Source organism: Eulemur rufifrons, chromosome 8, assembly GCF_041146395.1.
Source record: "Eulemur rufifrons isolate Redbay chromosome 8, OSU_ERuf_1, whole genome shotgun sequence".
NCBI classification, from domain to species: Eukaryota; Metazoa; Chordata; class Mammalia; order Primates; family Lemuridae; genus Eulemur; species Eulemur rufifrons.
In genome coordinates this window covers 118130705-118146743 of record NC_090990.1, presented here as the reverse complement: position 1 = coordinate 118146743, position 16039 = coordinate 118130705, and positions in this window count along the sequence as shown.

Sequence of the window (16039 nt, the reverse complement as noted above, 5' to 3'; positions counted from 1 at the left end):
GAATGATGAAAACTAGGATTCACAGATGGTTTGGGGTGAAAATAGTCTTTATTAAATACATCAGCAATTGACCTAAGGGCTTCCTTATAATTAAACACCTGCTCACCTTACTACTATTACATACATGAGCCCTAGAGGATAAAAGCAGTAACATCTTTAGACTTCCTTGAAGTACTTTACTTTTAAAAAATAAATTCTTGGAAACGTTTTAAGTAAATATAAATTTGTAAAGGGGCTCATTCACTTTAGCATGTATATATCTTTAATGCATGTGTCTTTAATGCATGATGCACTGGCCTGGTTTATTGCAATAGAAAGAGAGATAAATGAGGTTCTTGCCTCCCATTGCCCTCAATGCAGTGTGAGAGACAAACAAGAGTGTACAAGACAATCTGATAAAGGCTAAGATGGGGGTATGGCCAGGGTACCACTGAAGCAGAAAATATGGCCCAAATCTGGATCTGCCAGTTTTTAGTCGGGTTTCATCAGAGAAGCATAAACACCAAGAGATAAGATAAAACCACAAGATAAGGTAGTCTGGAGGAAAGATGGACACAGAGTGTAGGGAACAAGGAAAATTTGGAATGTGCAAAGATGATGTGAGAGGTACCAGTGTCTCACCACCTCTAAACTCCAAACACGGAGTAATGATATTATTTAGGCCACTGTGCTTTATTTTAAATAGTCCTAATAACATACTTTATATAAATGCAATCTGTTAAATATTTACCAAGTACCAAACACTGTGAGACTCTTTTAAAAAGTTTCTGTAGGACTTGGAACCTTGGAAAAAGCTAGTTTTTCTTAGATCATTGTGTTTCTATCATCCCTCCACCCACCTCTCAATCGCAAATGTTACATATGATGTCCCTAAAACTTTATTTTTGTGATGTACACCCACAGCCTTAAATATGACACACCTTGTTTCAATATGTTACCTCCTTTTTTGTGAAAACCATATCAATAATTTATGACACTAGTCCCACATTATTGTATTCTACCTTACAATCTTCACAGCATTATGACCAACCTCCTATTTTGTTAATTTATTTTCTTCTACAAACTCCCTAAAGTGGGTACTCCCTAAGCTATTGTTTCTAATGCTCATTTCTTATACATTTTTGCCTTAGAAATTGTCATCTATATCCTTATGCTCAATGACCCATATCTGTGCCTAACTTCCAAATCAATATATTGTGGTTTATATAGATAAATATATAAACAGGTAATGTATAAATACATATGAGATATATCAGTATTTATAATTATCTATAGCTATACATGTAACTATATCTGTATCTAAACCCATACCCCTTTCTCTTGAATAACAGGTCTGCTTTCCCACATAAATACCCATTCTTTTTGTTTTGCTTTTTGTTTTTCAGAGACAGGGTCTTCAGGTGGAAGTGCAGTGGTGTGATCATAGCTCAGACTCGTTCAATCCTCCTGCCTCAGCCTCCCCAGTAGCTGGGACTACATGTGCACATCACCAAGCCCAGCTAGGTTTTTTGGTTTGGGGTTTTTTTTTGTAGAGCATGGGGTGTCACTGCATTTCCCAGGCTGGTATCAAACCCCTGGCCTGAATCATTTCTCCCACCTTGACCTCCCAAATTGTTGGGATTACAGGTGTGTGAGCCACTGTGCCTGATCGTAACTGCTTAGTCTTAAAGTTTACATGTTCCTTGTTTTAAATTATATATGACAACCCATCCCCCATATAAAATTTGATATGTTTTCTATTACTATAATCCTATATTTTTCAAGCCTTGCTAAACTGTAGTACCTACTAAATGATTAATTTCATCATATGACTGAGAATTACTTAAACTTTACTGGATGATCACACAAAAATTAAACTCAGCTCCTTCTAAATTGTCCAACTATATCCAGTGAGTTTCAGGTAGTCTTTAAAAAAAATTAGCTTTATGGAGTTATAATTGACAAATAAAAATTGTATCTATGCAAAATGTACAGCATGATGTTTTGATATATGTATACACTGGGAAAAGATTACCACAATCAAGCTAATTAAAATATCAATCACCTCATATAATTACCATGTGTGTGTGTGTGTGTGTGTGTGCGCGTGTGTGTTGGAATACTTAAGATCTACTCTCTTAACAAATTTCAAATACATATTTTTATTAACTGTAGTCATCATGCTGTAAATTAGGCCTCCATAACTTATTCATCTTAAAATCTTATAATTTTATACCTTTTGACCAACAACTTTCCATTTCCCCTACTCCCTTGATCTGTGGTATCCACCTTTCTACCCTCTGTTTCTGTAAGTTTGAATTTTTTAGATTCAACATAATGGAGATCATACAATGTTTGTCCTTTTGTGTTTGATTTATTTCACTTAGTATAATGTCCTGCAGAGTCATTCATGTTATTACAAATGGCAGGATTTTCACATTTTTATGGCTGAATAATATTCCATTATGTGTGTTGTACATACACACACTCACATTTCCTTTATCCATTCATCCACTGATGAACACTTAAGATGTTTACACATCTTGACTATTGTAAATAATGCTCCACTGAATATGAGAATGCAGGTATCTCTTTGAGCTAGTGATCTTGTAAGAGCTTAATATCTAATATATAAGGAACTCATAAAACTTAATGGCAAAACCCCCCAAATAACTCAATTAAAAATTGCAAAGGAGTCCCAGGTACTCAGGAGGCTGAGGCAGAAGGATCACTTGAGCCCAGGAGTCTGAGGTAGCTGTGAGCTAAGTTGATGCCACGCCACTCTAGCCAAGGCAATAGAGTGAGACTCTGTCTCAAAAATAAATAAATAAATAAATAAATAAAAAATAAAATAAAATAAAAATGACAAAGGAGTAGAGACTTAAATAGAAATTTTTCCAAAGACATACAAATGGACAACAGGTATATGAAGAGGAGCACAACATCACTAATCATCAGGGAAATACAAATCAGAATCACACTGAGATAGCACCTCACACAATGCATATTGTCAAAAAGTCAAAAGATAACAAGTATTGGTGAGGATATTGAGAAAAGGAAACTCTTATACATTGTTGCTGGAAAAGTAAATTAGTACAGTCATTATGGAAAAAAGTATGGAAATTTTTCAAAAAATTGAAAATAGAACTACCATATAATCCAGCAATCCCACTTCTAGGTATATATCCAAAGGAAATGAAATCAGATAGTATCTTATTCATCCTTAAGTCCTATTTTCTCATATTTTTTGACTCTAGCAGCCTAGTCTTTGATGGCTTCTGTCCATGAATCCACTTTGGGGAAGTCAGGATCTTCTTTCCACTAACATTGTTTTAAGAATGCTGATTCTCATGCCAAGGGTGTTGTCTTTTGCCTCTTTTTTGAGATCTCAAAGTGGCACCTTGGCTCCTCAGCTCTTAGTATAAAGAGGTCATTTTGGAATGAGAATAATCTGACTCCTCCATATTCTATGTCACTGTTTTTTTCATTAAGTCCCCAGAGTGGTGGTAGTGTTGTGGCTTCAAGGAAAATACTTGAGATTTTATTTTCAGGACCTCTTTCTATAAGTTTTAGAAGTAAGCTATGAAACTATCTGGAAACCAAATCTTAAATATATATAGTCAATTTTCATTATTCACAATATTTATGTTCTATAAGGTCACCACAAACATTGGATTAGCAAATACTGAACTATTGACCCAGTAGTAATGCAGACTAGAGGTCTTCAGAACCTGTAGTCATATTTTTATCAACAAAAGCACCATTTTTAGTATATAGGTTCCTTTGCCAATGTCCAGGTAAAACAAGCCAGTCTCACCAGCATTGAAAATCTGCTCTTATACAGAATGCTTTTCCTATATGACACTTAGCAGGCATTTTAAAAACTCTAACACAACTTCTTGATCTGCAGAACCTGCCTCACCTGCAGATTTAACATTTTTCATGCCATATCACCTTTGAAACATGGGAACCAGCCAATACTAGCCAAAAAGCACTTAACATGGCGGTAAATCACTTTGGTTTTCAGCCTCATAACAATTCTGTCCACTGTACTTTTGTACTGGATGTTATCTCATGAATTCACAAATTTAGCCCCTTTTTTCATCTTTCACATATTGTAGAGTTACTTTGACACTTTCTAGAATGGCCCCACATACAGATCAGTGATTTCTTCCTCTTTTTCTGGATGTCAGGCATTATTGATTCATTAAGATTGAACTAACAGCCAACAACACTGTAACTCATGCCTGAGCAAAGCTTATTTAATTCACATATTTTCTCCATAAGGCACATCACAGTCTTCTTGCATGTAGGAACACTAGACACAACTTCAGCTCTCCATTAAGGGACATTTTAAACAGAAAAATCACCAACAAAAGAACCCCCAAAATGCAAAAGATGTGGAAGTAAATAGATTGTAGAAGGCAACCATATTATAGCACGAAAGCTGAAACAAGAAGCCAGAGCACTGTTTCATTCAACCTGAACTAAGAGCATGTGAGTTGGGTGACTCAAATTTTTGTCCATTCTGCACATGTCTGGGAATGACTGCAAAAGCACCCACTATCACTTTTGAGGGTTCAAGTACATTTTTGTAAGTAGGATAATTTTTAAATACAGAAGCTACAAATAATAGATCAACCATATTATGCTGTTCCTTCTATTCAAATGTTGGGATATTTTATAAGCATATATTTATTTTATGAGTCCCAGGAGAAAAATAAAAATCAATATGAAATGTATTAAACTCTAATCTACCTAGTCTATATCCATTATTGACACTATCATTCAGTATTTTGTGACTTTTTTGTAGGTTTTTTTCTTTCAAAGAAATAGAATATTTCAGATAATTAAATATGACATATCTGATTTGGAAGATTTATAATTTTGTTTTTATTACAGCTTGCTTATTTTATGAATATAAAATGAAATATTTAGAGTTCACATGATAATGCTATAAATTATGTCTACTTTTTTTACTTTATAATCTATTATAGAAAATACCCTTCAAACAATGAATATTTGAATTTCAGAGCTATTAAGAAATAGTAAACAAAGTTTTTCACAATGGAGATGTCCTAAGCAAGACCGCTGGGAAAGAATGCTCTTAGTGTAAAAATATCCATATCTCCCCAGACTACTAACTACAGTTCCCATCCTGAAACCAGTTTTCCCTTAGTAAACACATCTTTTATGCACTGGTAATATTTCTTGCATTAAAAGATACTAGAGAAGGGAAAAATGGAAAATGAGAATTAAAATATGGGAAAACAAATCCCTAGAATACTTTTTTTCCATCTTTAACTACTACTTTTTCAAATTACTTAAGAAATTGTTTTTCCTATGCAGATCTTCTTTAGTTCAAATACCACTGGAATTTCTACTAATACTCAAGAGTCAATGTTTTCCAAAAGTATTTTGAGAACTTCCACATGTTAAGTATTCTTTGTGTAGGGCTTCAGTGGTCAAAAATAAATGCTGTCAACTCTGCATATGATGTCCCTCCTGGATATTCAAAATAAGTATTAAATATTCCCAAGTGTCTTGTATTCGACTAATTTCACTCTGTTGAAGCCAGTGTTTTCCAGGTTTATTTAAGCAACAATACACATTTAAGAAAGTGTGGGTAATGACTAAAGTCCCAGGTTATGGAATTAGACTGTCTGACTTTGAATCCTAGCTTGATTGCTCACTATCACTGTGCAACAGGACAAATTGTTTAACCTCCTTTTAAATAAGTTTCTTCATTTATAAAATAAAACAGCAGCAGTACCAACCTAGAGTTTTATAAGCATTTTATGAGAATAATGCTTACATATATTAAACTACCAAAAAGCTTTAGTTATTACAAAAGGAAAATGGCCGTCTGTAGAAGACAGTTTGGAAAATACAATCAATGGGCATTCAATTAATTTAATAATTCCTTTTTTATTTAAATTTATTTCAAAATTGGATTAACTAAATCTATTTCTGGACCTTAGATAGTGTTTACTTTTGTGGATGAAGAAGGTAACCTAGGAAAGACCAAATGACTTGCCCAAGGTCATTAAACTCATTTGTGGCACAATTAGGTTAAGAAATCAGGTTTTCTAATTGCTAATTGAATGGTATTTTCTCTGCACTTGGCTGCCTCTAATATACTCAGATATTCACATATTGATTCCCTTTCATTCTCGGGTAAAAGGCACTATACAAAGGGAAAGGAGTTAGAAAATCAATTTTCTATTACATTAGTCATTAATGCTATCAAATATCATGCTCTTTCATCATGAGTTCTCTCTTATCATTGAAACACTGCAAGGTTATGGTCTACTATGTCTCAAAGATGATTTTCTGCTCAAAATACTAGGTCACAAAATCTTACATTTGCCAGTTTGTACTTCTACCCACAGTATATTCTTTATTAATTATAATTTAAAATTTACTTTGTTAGTATGTTACTATTTTTCATCCTACACATGGTCAATTTTAATTTTAAATTTATTTAACAAAAGCCCCATAATCTTCTATTTTAAGCATTTATATTTTGTAATTTATTCAGTTATTTAAGTAATAAGCTAAATGAGGCAGAAAATCAAAGTTGTTTATAAAAATCCAAATTTAGAAACTACTAAAATTTCCAAATTTTGAATATTGGCTAAATACATAATGGCGCATAGAATATACAATACCATAAAAAAGCAGTGGGAAAAGATATTACAGAAATTTGCTATATGATTTAATTTTCAACTTAACAATATAAAAAAGTCTAGAATAGGTTATATAGAGTAAGATGATAACAGTATTGTTCTCTAGGTAGTAGGATTTTTTTATTTCAGCATATTACAGGGGTACCAATATTTAGGTTACATATATTGTTTTTGCCCCATCCGAGTCAGAGCTTCAAGCATGTCCATTCCCTAGACAATGCGCACCACATCCATTAGGTGTGAATATACCCATCCCCTCCTTCCCACTTCTACCTGCCCAACATCTGATGAAAGTTACTACTATATGTGCACATAAGTGTTGATCAGGTAATACCAAATTCATGGTGAGTACATGTGGTGCTTATTTTCCCATTCTTGTGATACTCTACTTAGTAGAATGGGCTCCAGCTCTATCCAGGATAATACAAGAGGTGCTAGATCACCATTGTTTTTTGTGGCCAAATAGAAATCCATGGTATACATTAACCACATTTTATTAATCAACTCATGTATTGATGGACACGTGGGTTAATTCTACATCTTTGCAATTGTGAATTGTGCTATCATAAACATTGAGTGCAGATGTCTTTATTATAAAACGTCTTTTTCTTCCTTTGGGTAGATGCCTAGTAGTGGGATTGCTGGATTAAATGTTATTTTATTTTTAGTTCTTCGAGATATCTCTAAACTTCTTTCCACACAGGTTGTGCTAATCTGTAGTCACATGAGCAGTGTAAGAGTGCTCCTATCTCTCCTCATCCACACCAGCATTTGTTGCTTTGGGATTTTTTGATAAATGCCATTATCACTGGGGTTAAATGATATCTCATTGTGGTTTTGATTTGCATTTTCCTGATGGTTAGAGATGTTGAGCACTTTTTTATGTTTGCTGCCCATTATTCTGCCTTCTTTTGAAAAGTTTCTGTTCATGTCCTTTGCCCATTTTTAAATAGGATTGTTTGATTTTGTTCTTGTTAATTTCTTAATTTCTATATAGATTCTTGTTATCAGCCCTTTCTTGGATGACATTTTCTCCCATTCCGTAAGTTGTCTGTTTGTTCTAATGATAGTTTCCTTGGCTATGCAGAAGCTTTCTAATTTCATCAGATCCCATTTATTTATTTTTATTGCTGCTATGATTGCGTTGGGCATTTTGTTCATAAATTCTTTGCCTAGGCCAATGTCTATATGAGCTTTTGCAACATTTTTCTAGAATTCTTAAAGCTTCATGCCTTAGGTTTAAGTCTGTTATCCAACGTGAATTGATTTTTGTGAGAGGTGAGAAATAAGGGTCATGTTTCAGTCTTCTACATGTGGCTACCCAATTTTCCCAGCACCATTTATTGAATAAGGATTCTTTTCCCCAGTGTATGTTTTTGTGTGCTTTGTCAAAGATTAGATGGCTATATGAGGATGGTTTTAGATCTGGGTTTTCAGTTCTGTTGCATTGGTCTGTGTCTCTGTTCTTGTTATAGTACCATGTTATTTTAGTTGCTATAGCATTGTAGTATAGCTTGAAGTCTCATAAATTGATGCCTCCAAATTTGTTATTTTTGCTTAAGATTGCTTTTGCTATACAGGATCTTCTCTGGTTCTATACAAAGCATAGAATTATTTTTTTCTAGATCTGCAAAAAAATGATGTTGGTATTTTAATAGATATTTCTTTAAATCTATAGATCACTTTGGGTAGTATAGACATTTTAACAATGTTGCTTCTGCCAAACCATGAGCATGGTATAAGTTCCACCTGTTTACGTTCTCTGCTATTTTCTTCCTCAGTGTTTCATAGCTCTCCCTGTAGAGATATTTTACCTACTTAGCTAAATATATTCCTAGGTACTTTATTTTCTTTGTTGCTATTGTGAAAGATATTTGATTTGGTTTTCAGTTTAACTATTGTTGGCATATAGGAATGCTATTGATTTCTGCACACTGATTTTATAACCTGAGACTTTGCTGAATTTTTTTTTTTATCAATTCCAGTAGTCTCATGGCAGAATCTTTGGGGTTATCTAGGTATAAATCCCTGAGATTTTTTGTTCTGTTTTATCTACCCTGTTCTTGAGGCTTTCCACTGTGTTTTGTAGTTCCTTGAATTAATTATTTATTTCCAGATCTAACTCAGGTGCACCTAGATTCATAAAACAAATCATATTTGATCTAAACAAAATGATAAACAGCAGCACCATGGTACCTTGGGAATTCAACACCCCTCTGACAGAATAGGACAGATCCTCCAAACAGAAAATAAACAAAAAAAAATAATGGATTTAAACAGAAATTTAGAACAAATGGGCCTGACTGACATTTACAGAACATTCTACCTAAAAACCACTAAATATATACTTTTCTTCTCAGCTCATGGGACATTCTCTAAGATTGACAATATCCTAGGCCACAAAACATGTCTCAACAAATTTTTAAAAAATGGAAATTATACCATGCATCTTCTCAGATCACAGTGGAATAAATTGGAAATCAAATCCAACAGAAACTCACATCATTGCACAAAATCATGGAAAGTAAACAACCTTCTGCTGACCGATTATTGTGTAAAGGAGGAAATTAAGATGGAAATCAAAAGATTGTTTGAAGTAAATGATAAAGGAGAAAGAAGTTATCAAAATCAGTGGGACACAGCTAAAGCAGTCCTGAGAGGAAAATTTATACCTATAAATGCCTACATCCAAAAGACATAAAGATCACAAATAAACAATCTAATGAATTGTCTCAAAGAACTGGAAAAGGATGAGCAAACTGACCCCAAACCCAGCAGAAGAAAAGAAATAACAAAGATCAGAGCAGAATTAAATGAAATTGATAATAAAAAACTATACAGAAGATTAATAAAACAAAAAGTTGAGTTATTGAAAAAATAAAATTGACATGTCTCCTGCTAGATTAACAAGGAGAAGAAATGAAAGGACTCTAATAAGCTCAGTCAGGAATGAAAGAGGAGAAATTACAACTGATACCATGGAAATACAAAATATCATCTATGAATACTATAAAAAATCTCTATGCACGTAAAACTTGAAAATGTGAAGGAAATGGACAAATCCTTAGAAACACACAGCCTCCCTAGACTCATTCAGGGAGAAATAGAATTCCTGAACAGACAAATATCAAGTAACAAAATTTAAGCAGCAATAAAAAAACTTTCCTAAAAAGAAAAGTCCTGGATCAGATGGTTTCACACCTGAATTTTACCAGATGTACAAAGAAGAACTGATGCCTATCCTGCAGAAATTATTCCACAACATCAAGAAGGAAGGAATCCTCCCCAACACATTTTATGAAGCCATCATCACCCTGATATCAAAATCAGGAAAAGATGCCACAAAAAAAGAAAACTATAGACCAATATCCCTTACGAATATAGATAAAAAAAATCTCAACAAAATCCTAACAAACTGAATTCAGGATCTTAACAAAAAAATAATTCTTCACTACCAAGTGGGCTTCATCCCAGAGATGGAGGAATGGTTCAACATATGCAAATCTATACATGTAAGTCACCACATAAATAGAAGTAAAAACAAAGCCCGTATGATTCTCTCAATAGATGCAGAAAAAGCATTTGACAGAATTCAGGACCCTTTTATGGCAAGAACGCTTAACAAAATAGGCATAGATGTGACTTACCTAAAAATGATAAAAGCCATACATGACAAACCCACAGCCAACACCATACTGAACAGGGAAAAACTGAAAGCATTCCCGCTTAGAAGTGGAACCAGACAAGGTTGCACTCTGTCACCACTTCTAGTCAACATAGTGCTGGAAGTCCTAGCCAGAGCAATCAGACAGAAAAGGAAATCAAGGGCATCCAAATTGAGGCAGAAGAGGTCAAACTCTCTTTGATGATGATATGATCTTATATCTAGAAAATCCAAAGATTCTGCCATGAGACTATTACAATTGAGAAATAAATTTAGGAAAGTCTCAGGTTACAAAATCAATGAACAGAAATCAGTAGCATTCCTATACGTTGACAACAGTCAAACTGAGAACCAATTCAAAGACTCAATACTCCTCACAATAGGTAGTTGGATTGTGAGTGGATTTTATTTTATTCATTTTTGTTCTTGAGCATGTATTATTTTGATGATAAAAGTTTTGTCTATTGAAAAATCATAATGCGTTAATAATTTATATTGTACTATTTCCCCATATGGAGAAATGAGAGGTGTAGAAATAAAGTCTTTTTAATTTTTAATTACTTTAAAAGTATGATTAGAAAATTATAGTTTGAAAATGTGATTTTAATATTGAAATCTCAGAGAAAGACATAGGGATGTGGACAGAATTTGTTTCTTACAATTTGTTAAATATGTAATGCTAAAATTAGAATTCAGAATAATTTTATGTAAGTTAAAATCTTCATATTAATTTTAATATTATCTTAAATAATTAACAAATAATGTATTTATACTTTTATTATATTTTCAAGTAACTGCTTCTGAAAATCCAGTTATCAGAGATAGAAGGTAGTATTCTTAATGAATAAATTAGCACTTGATATGTTAAAATTCTTAAAAATTCTACTTGTAGTGAATTAAGTACAACTTTTTCTCTTTCTCATTCTATTTTATGGATTTGCTGCACAACATCATTATGTGTATGCTGTAAAAGATACCTTCCCCCTTACATTTCTCTGATATCAATGTGTCCCCAAATAAATGTAAGTCTGCATGTACAAATGAAATGAGACTGTACCTGGTTTTCTCTGCCAACTAACTAAAGTTTTCATGATGATTTTATTTAATGCAAGCCTTTTCATGAAGTGAAAATCATCATTACTTTAGCTTCCATTTAATAAACAGGTCATTTGAGCAAGTGATATATTGTTATAAATTCCATAAGCAAAGAATCTTACAAAATCAGAGAGGGTAATGGCACAGCCAGTGGTCCATGGCAGTGCCCACACAGTAGGAGAGAATTGAGGGAAATAAAACATCAATGATAGAGTGTCTTATTTTGTCTGCAAAGGAACTGATTATTTTGTAGTAATTTATATGAGTCTAAATACAATAAAAGATTAATATAGCTGTTGTTCCTGCATTTCTCTACTAGAATGTAACACAGCCTAGTTACAAATTAAAAATGCCCTTTGTCCTCCAATGCTTTCTTTATATCTAAACTAGCTTTGTTCTAACTAATACTTCTTACAAAATAACTTATTATCTAATAATGGAAAAGGAAATACTCTTTGCATATAGGCTATTATGAATATTTTTTCTAAAAATGAGGTCTCTCAAACTGTTTGGAAATGTAGGAAAAGGGCAGAGATAATCTTATTAGTGTTAGCAGGAATTTAAACATAAAGGGTGCCAGATTGTTCTACCTATATGTAATCCATCTTCCTGGGAAATGTTGACCTTTGGAAAGGGCACTTTCCTTAGAGTTGCCTAACTTCAAAGAGAGAAAATTCTCTCCATAAATACTCATGTATTACAAAGAACTGGAATTGCCAACATATTTTTATTCCTATCATCATCTAATATATATATGTTATAATGTGTTAAAAATCCTTTATTTGCCCTTCAACTTTCTTACTTTCATTTGTATCAGGACACTATATTTGATCTTCATTTTCCACTGTACACATAAAAATTATCTATTAAATCAGCATTCTAATATCTGAATCTGTAAAACTTCCTTAACAGATCCTCAAGAATTCAGTAATCTCCTTCCAGTTCATATTTATTATGCTTGAACACATTTCAGATAGAATGCTTTCTCAACAGCAATTTAAATATTGAATAGATATATGCATTATACAAAATCTTTAGCCTTTGATTATTTTCAATAATATTTTTAGTTTCATTACATGATAATCTCTTATAAAATGTTATTTTCCTTCAAAATAATATGGTTTAGGTTTTTATTGCTTAAATTCAATTTCAATGGCACAGCACTAATACATTTCTACAAAACGATGCTTAACAAATATTTTTATTTCATAATAAATTATTAACAGATTCCAGAGAAAGAGAATGGGACTGGAATTATATTCTCAGCACCTACACTTATCCTTTGTACTCTCAGTTTGCCTCCATTCCACCAAAAATGTGCTTCTAAAGGCTATCCATTTGTTTCAGCTATCTACAGTGCCCCTTTCAAAGCACTGATCTTCTAACTTCTGCAGTTTTTCACATTGATCACCATTTTCTTTATTAAATTTAATGGAAGTTTTCCACTTTTCACACTGTAATGCTTTCATCTTAATTCTCAGTTCCTGCTTCTAGCCTCTATATAATTTTTACCACCAAATAGAGGTAATAAATATGCTCTAGTTTTCATACTAATTGATTGACATGTGGCAATTGCCTACTAGGAAAGTTTTGAAGCTACATCAACAAATCCTAATTCCTGTAACTGTCACCTCCCAGAAGTCATCTAATAGAAATAGTTGCTTCTTCCTATTTGCACTCCCTGGAACTTGTATGAAACTTTATTACAATCCTCATCACATTATACTCTATTAGAATTTGCATGACAATCTAGCTCATTAGATAAGCTCTGAGCCAGCATCTGTGTTGCTCACCTCTCAGTTCCCTGTCCATAGCCCAGTCCCTGGTACTCATAAGCCACTCAACAAGTGCTTTGAATAATTGAATAAAATGAAAAATAAATTAATATATGCCAAATCATCTAAAGCTTTGATGTTTATGCTCAGAAGTTTGTACTATTTGATAAAGAAATTTGATCAGGAAAAGAGAATTTTTTACTGCATGACATTATATTGATCATCAAGAATTGGATTAATTTGACTTAAGGATATAATCTGAAAAGATCCCCAATATTTATAATATTTCTGTTGTGAAGGAAAAAAAAATTTTTTTTGTTTGTTTTTCGGCTCATTATGGGGGTACAAAAGATCAGGCTATATACATTGCCCATGCCTCCCCATCCCCCCCCAGTCTGAGCTTCAGTTGTGTCCATTCCCTAGACAGTGCACATCACACTCATCATGTAGGTGTGCACCCCTCCCCTCCCCCCACCCCATCCCCCCCAGTCAGAACTTCAAGCGTGTCCATTCCCCAGGCAGTGTGCATCACACTCAACAAGTAGGTATACACCCATCCCTTCCACCCAGCCCCGACCTCTGTCTACAAACTGGTTTCCCTGAGTGCACATTTGGGAAAAAAATTTTTTTAAAAATGCTAGAATTATTAGCTTCCCCCAGCATAAGCTTCTGAGAGGAGTGAGCAAAATGATCCAAATTGGCACAATGAATGCTATTTTATCAATTATAACATTTTATATAATTTTTAAAATCACAATATTTTGATATTAGATATTATATTTACCCTTTTGTATATATCTTATAGAAACTAATAAAAGATTACAGTGTGACAACTCAGAAAATACTTAACTTGCCTCGATATACCAGCACTCTCCTCAATAATTGCTCTGTTTTACTTTTTATAAAAAAATAAGTAAATAAAAATCTACTGTGAGGATTTGATAATTGTTGGGTGATAATCAGAGTGGAAACAAATGAATAGAGGATGTCTTCACTGGTCTGCTTCATATTTGACCAAAGGGAAAAAATACAGTGGGACAAAACATAAACTATTATATTGTCTATATGTGCAACTTTGTCTTACCATGCACATGGTTTCCAAACACCTAAGGCTTTCACTAAAATAAATAGAAGCATCTGTAATTATAAAATATCGATGTTTTATATTTTGTAATATGAACAAAGGCACTAGGAAAGCAAAGTCACCACAACACACACACGTGCGCGCGCGCACACACACACACACACACACACACACACACGCTCCATGTATAATAGATACCAGTTATTTGGATATAATAGATTCATTCATTTGGATGGTGATACTTTGGATTTATTCACAAACGGCTTTATGAACAGCATTTTGGAGCATTATCTGTAATTAAGAAGCTAGCATCTCTTTGTCTTATTGCTTTCAAAGTTGGCCGTCTAAATCAGAAATAGATAACACTCAGTTTACTTCAAACGATTATCATAAAAACTAAAAATAAAGAAAAAAGGAGAACCATTTATTGACTCCATTGCATAATTTGCTATAAGCCCTTGGGTTCTAGTTGTGTGTGCCTTTTTATGGCATGGTCTGAATGTTTGTTTTCCCCCCACATTCCTATGTTGCCATGCTAAACTCCAAGATTAGGAAGTGGGGTCTTTTGGGAAGTAATTAGGTGATAAAGGCAGAACCCTCAAGAGTGAGAGTAATGCCCTTATAAAAGAGAACTGAGAGAGACCCCTACTTCTATAATATGAGGACATAGTAAGAAGGTAAAATTTATGAACCAGAAAGCAGGCCCTGATCAGACATTGAATCTGCTGGCTCCTTGATCTTGGACTTCTAGCCTCTAGAACTTTAAGAAATAAATTTCTGTTGTTTATAAGTTGCCCAACCTATGGTATTTTGTTATAGTAGCCCAAATGGACTAGGTCACTTTATATGTGCCTATTTTCATGAGCAATTTCAGATTTCAGTTAAATGGTATGTTGCATTCCATTGCTTTTGTTCTAGTAATTTTGTAACAAAAAAGATATGAGAATCACCAATCACTTTTAACTTTATACATTGCTATACAAGTGCATGCGTGTGTCTGTGTGTATACACACATATACATATATATCTTCTTTATCAGAAATAGAATTGAATTATTCTTTCATAATAGATTTATAATTGGTGTAAATTAGTTCTAAATTATTCAAATATTGTATTTTGTACTTACGATTATATATTTGAGGGCCACTAAATATAACTTTTATTATACATCTTTCAAGCAGGGTTAAAATATAGCAAATTTTGAAGCAAACATGATTTTGCACATCATCTGTGGCTAAAACTTAACAAAGTAAATATATAACCTTACTTTAAAAAAGAACAAATTTTATAAATATTGCATTTTATTTAAATTTCTAGAAATCACAAAAAAAAATGCAATACAAAGGCTGCAATCCGACACACTTTTTTAATGTGAGAAATCAAAGAGTAGCATTGTTTCCCACAGTTCTTCACTTGATCATATGAATGCAAACTTTCAAAATGGCCTAAGGTTACAGAAGGCATTTTATCAGGAATCTCAAAAGACACATTCTAGAAGTTATATTTCTTTTCCCTTATTTTTCATCTCTTATTTTCAACAGACTCTATGTGACAAATATACCTGCACTTTTCACAAAATTTCAATAATCAACTTTTGTGTATTTTTTTTTTTTGGCCTGGCAATAAATATTTTAATTTTTCCTGTTTCATTTTATGATGACAAATAATTTTCAAGTCTATTTCCTTTTTTTGTTTGTTTGTTTAAATACAAAGCTAAACCACAAATAGGTACAGTCAAGGCATTTTATCTCAC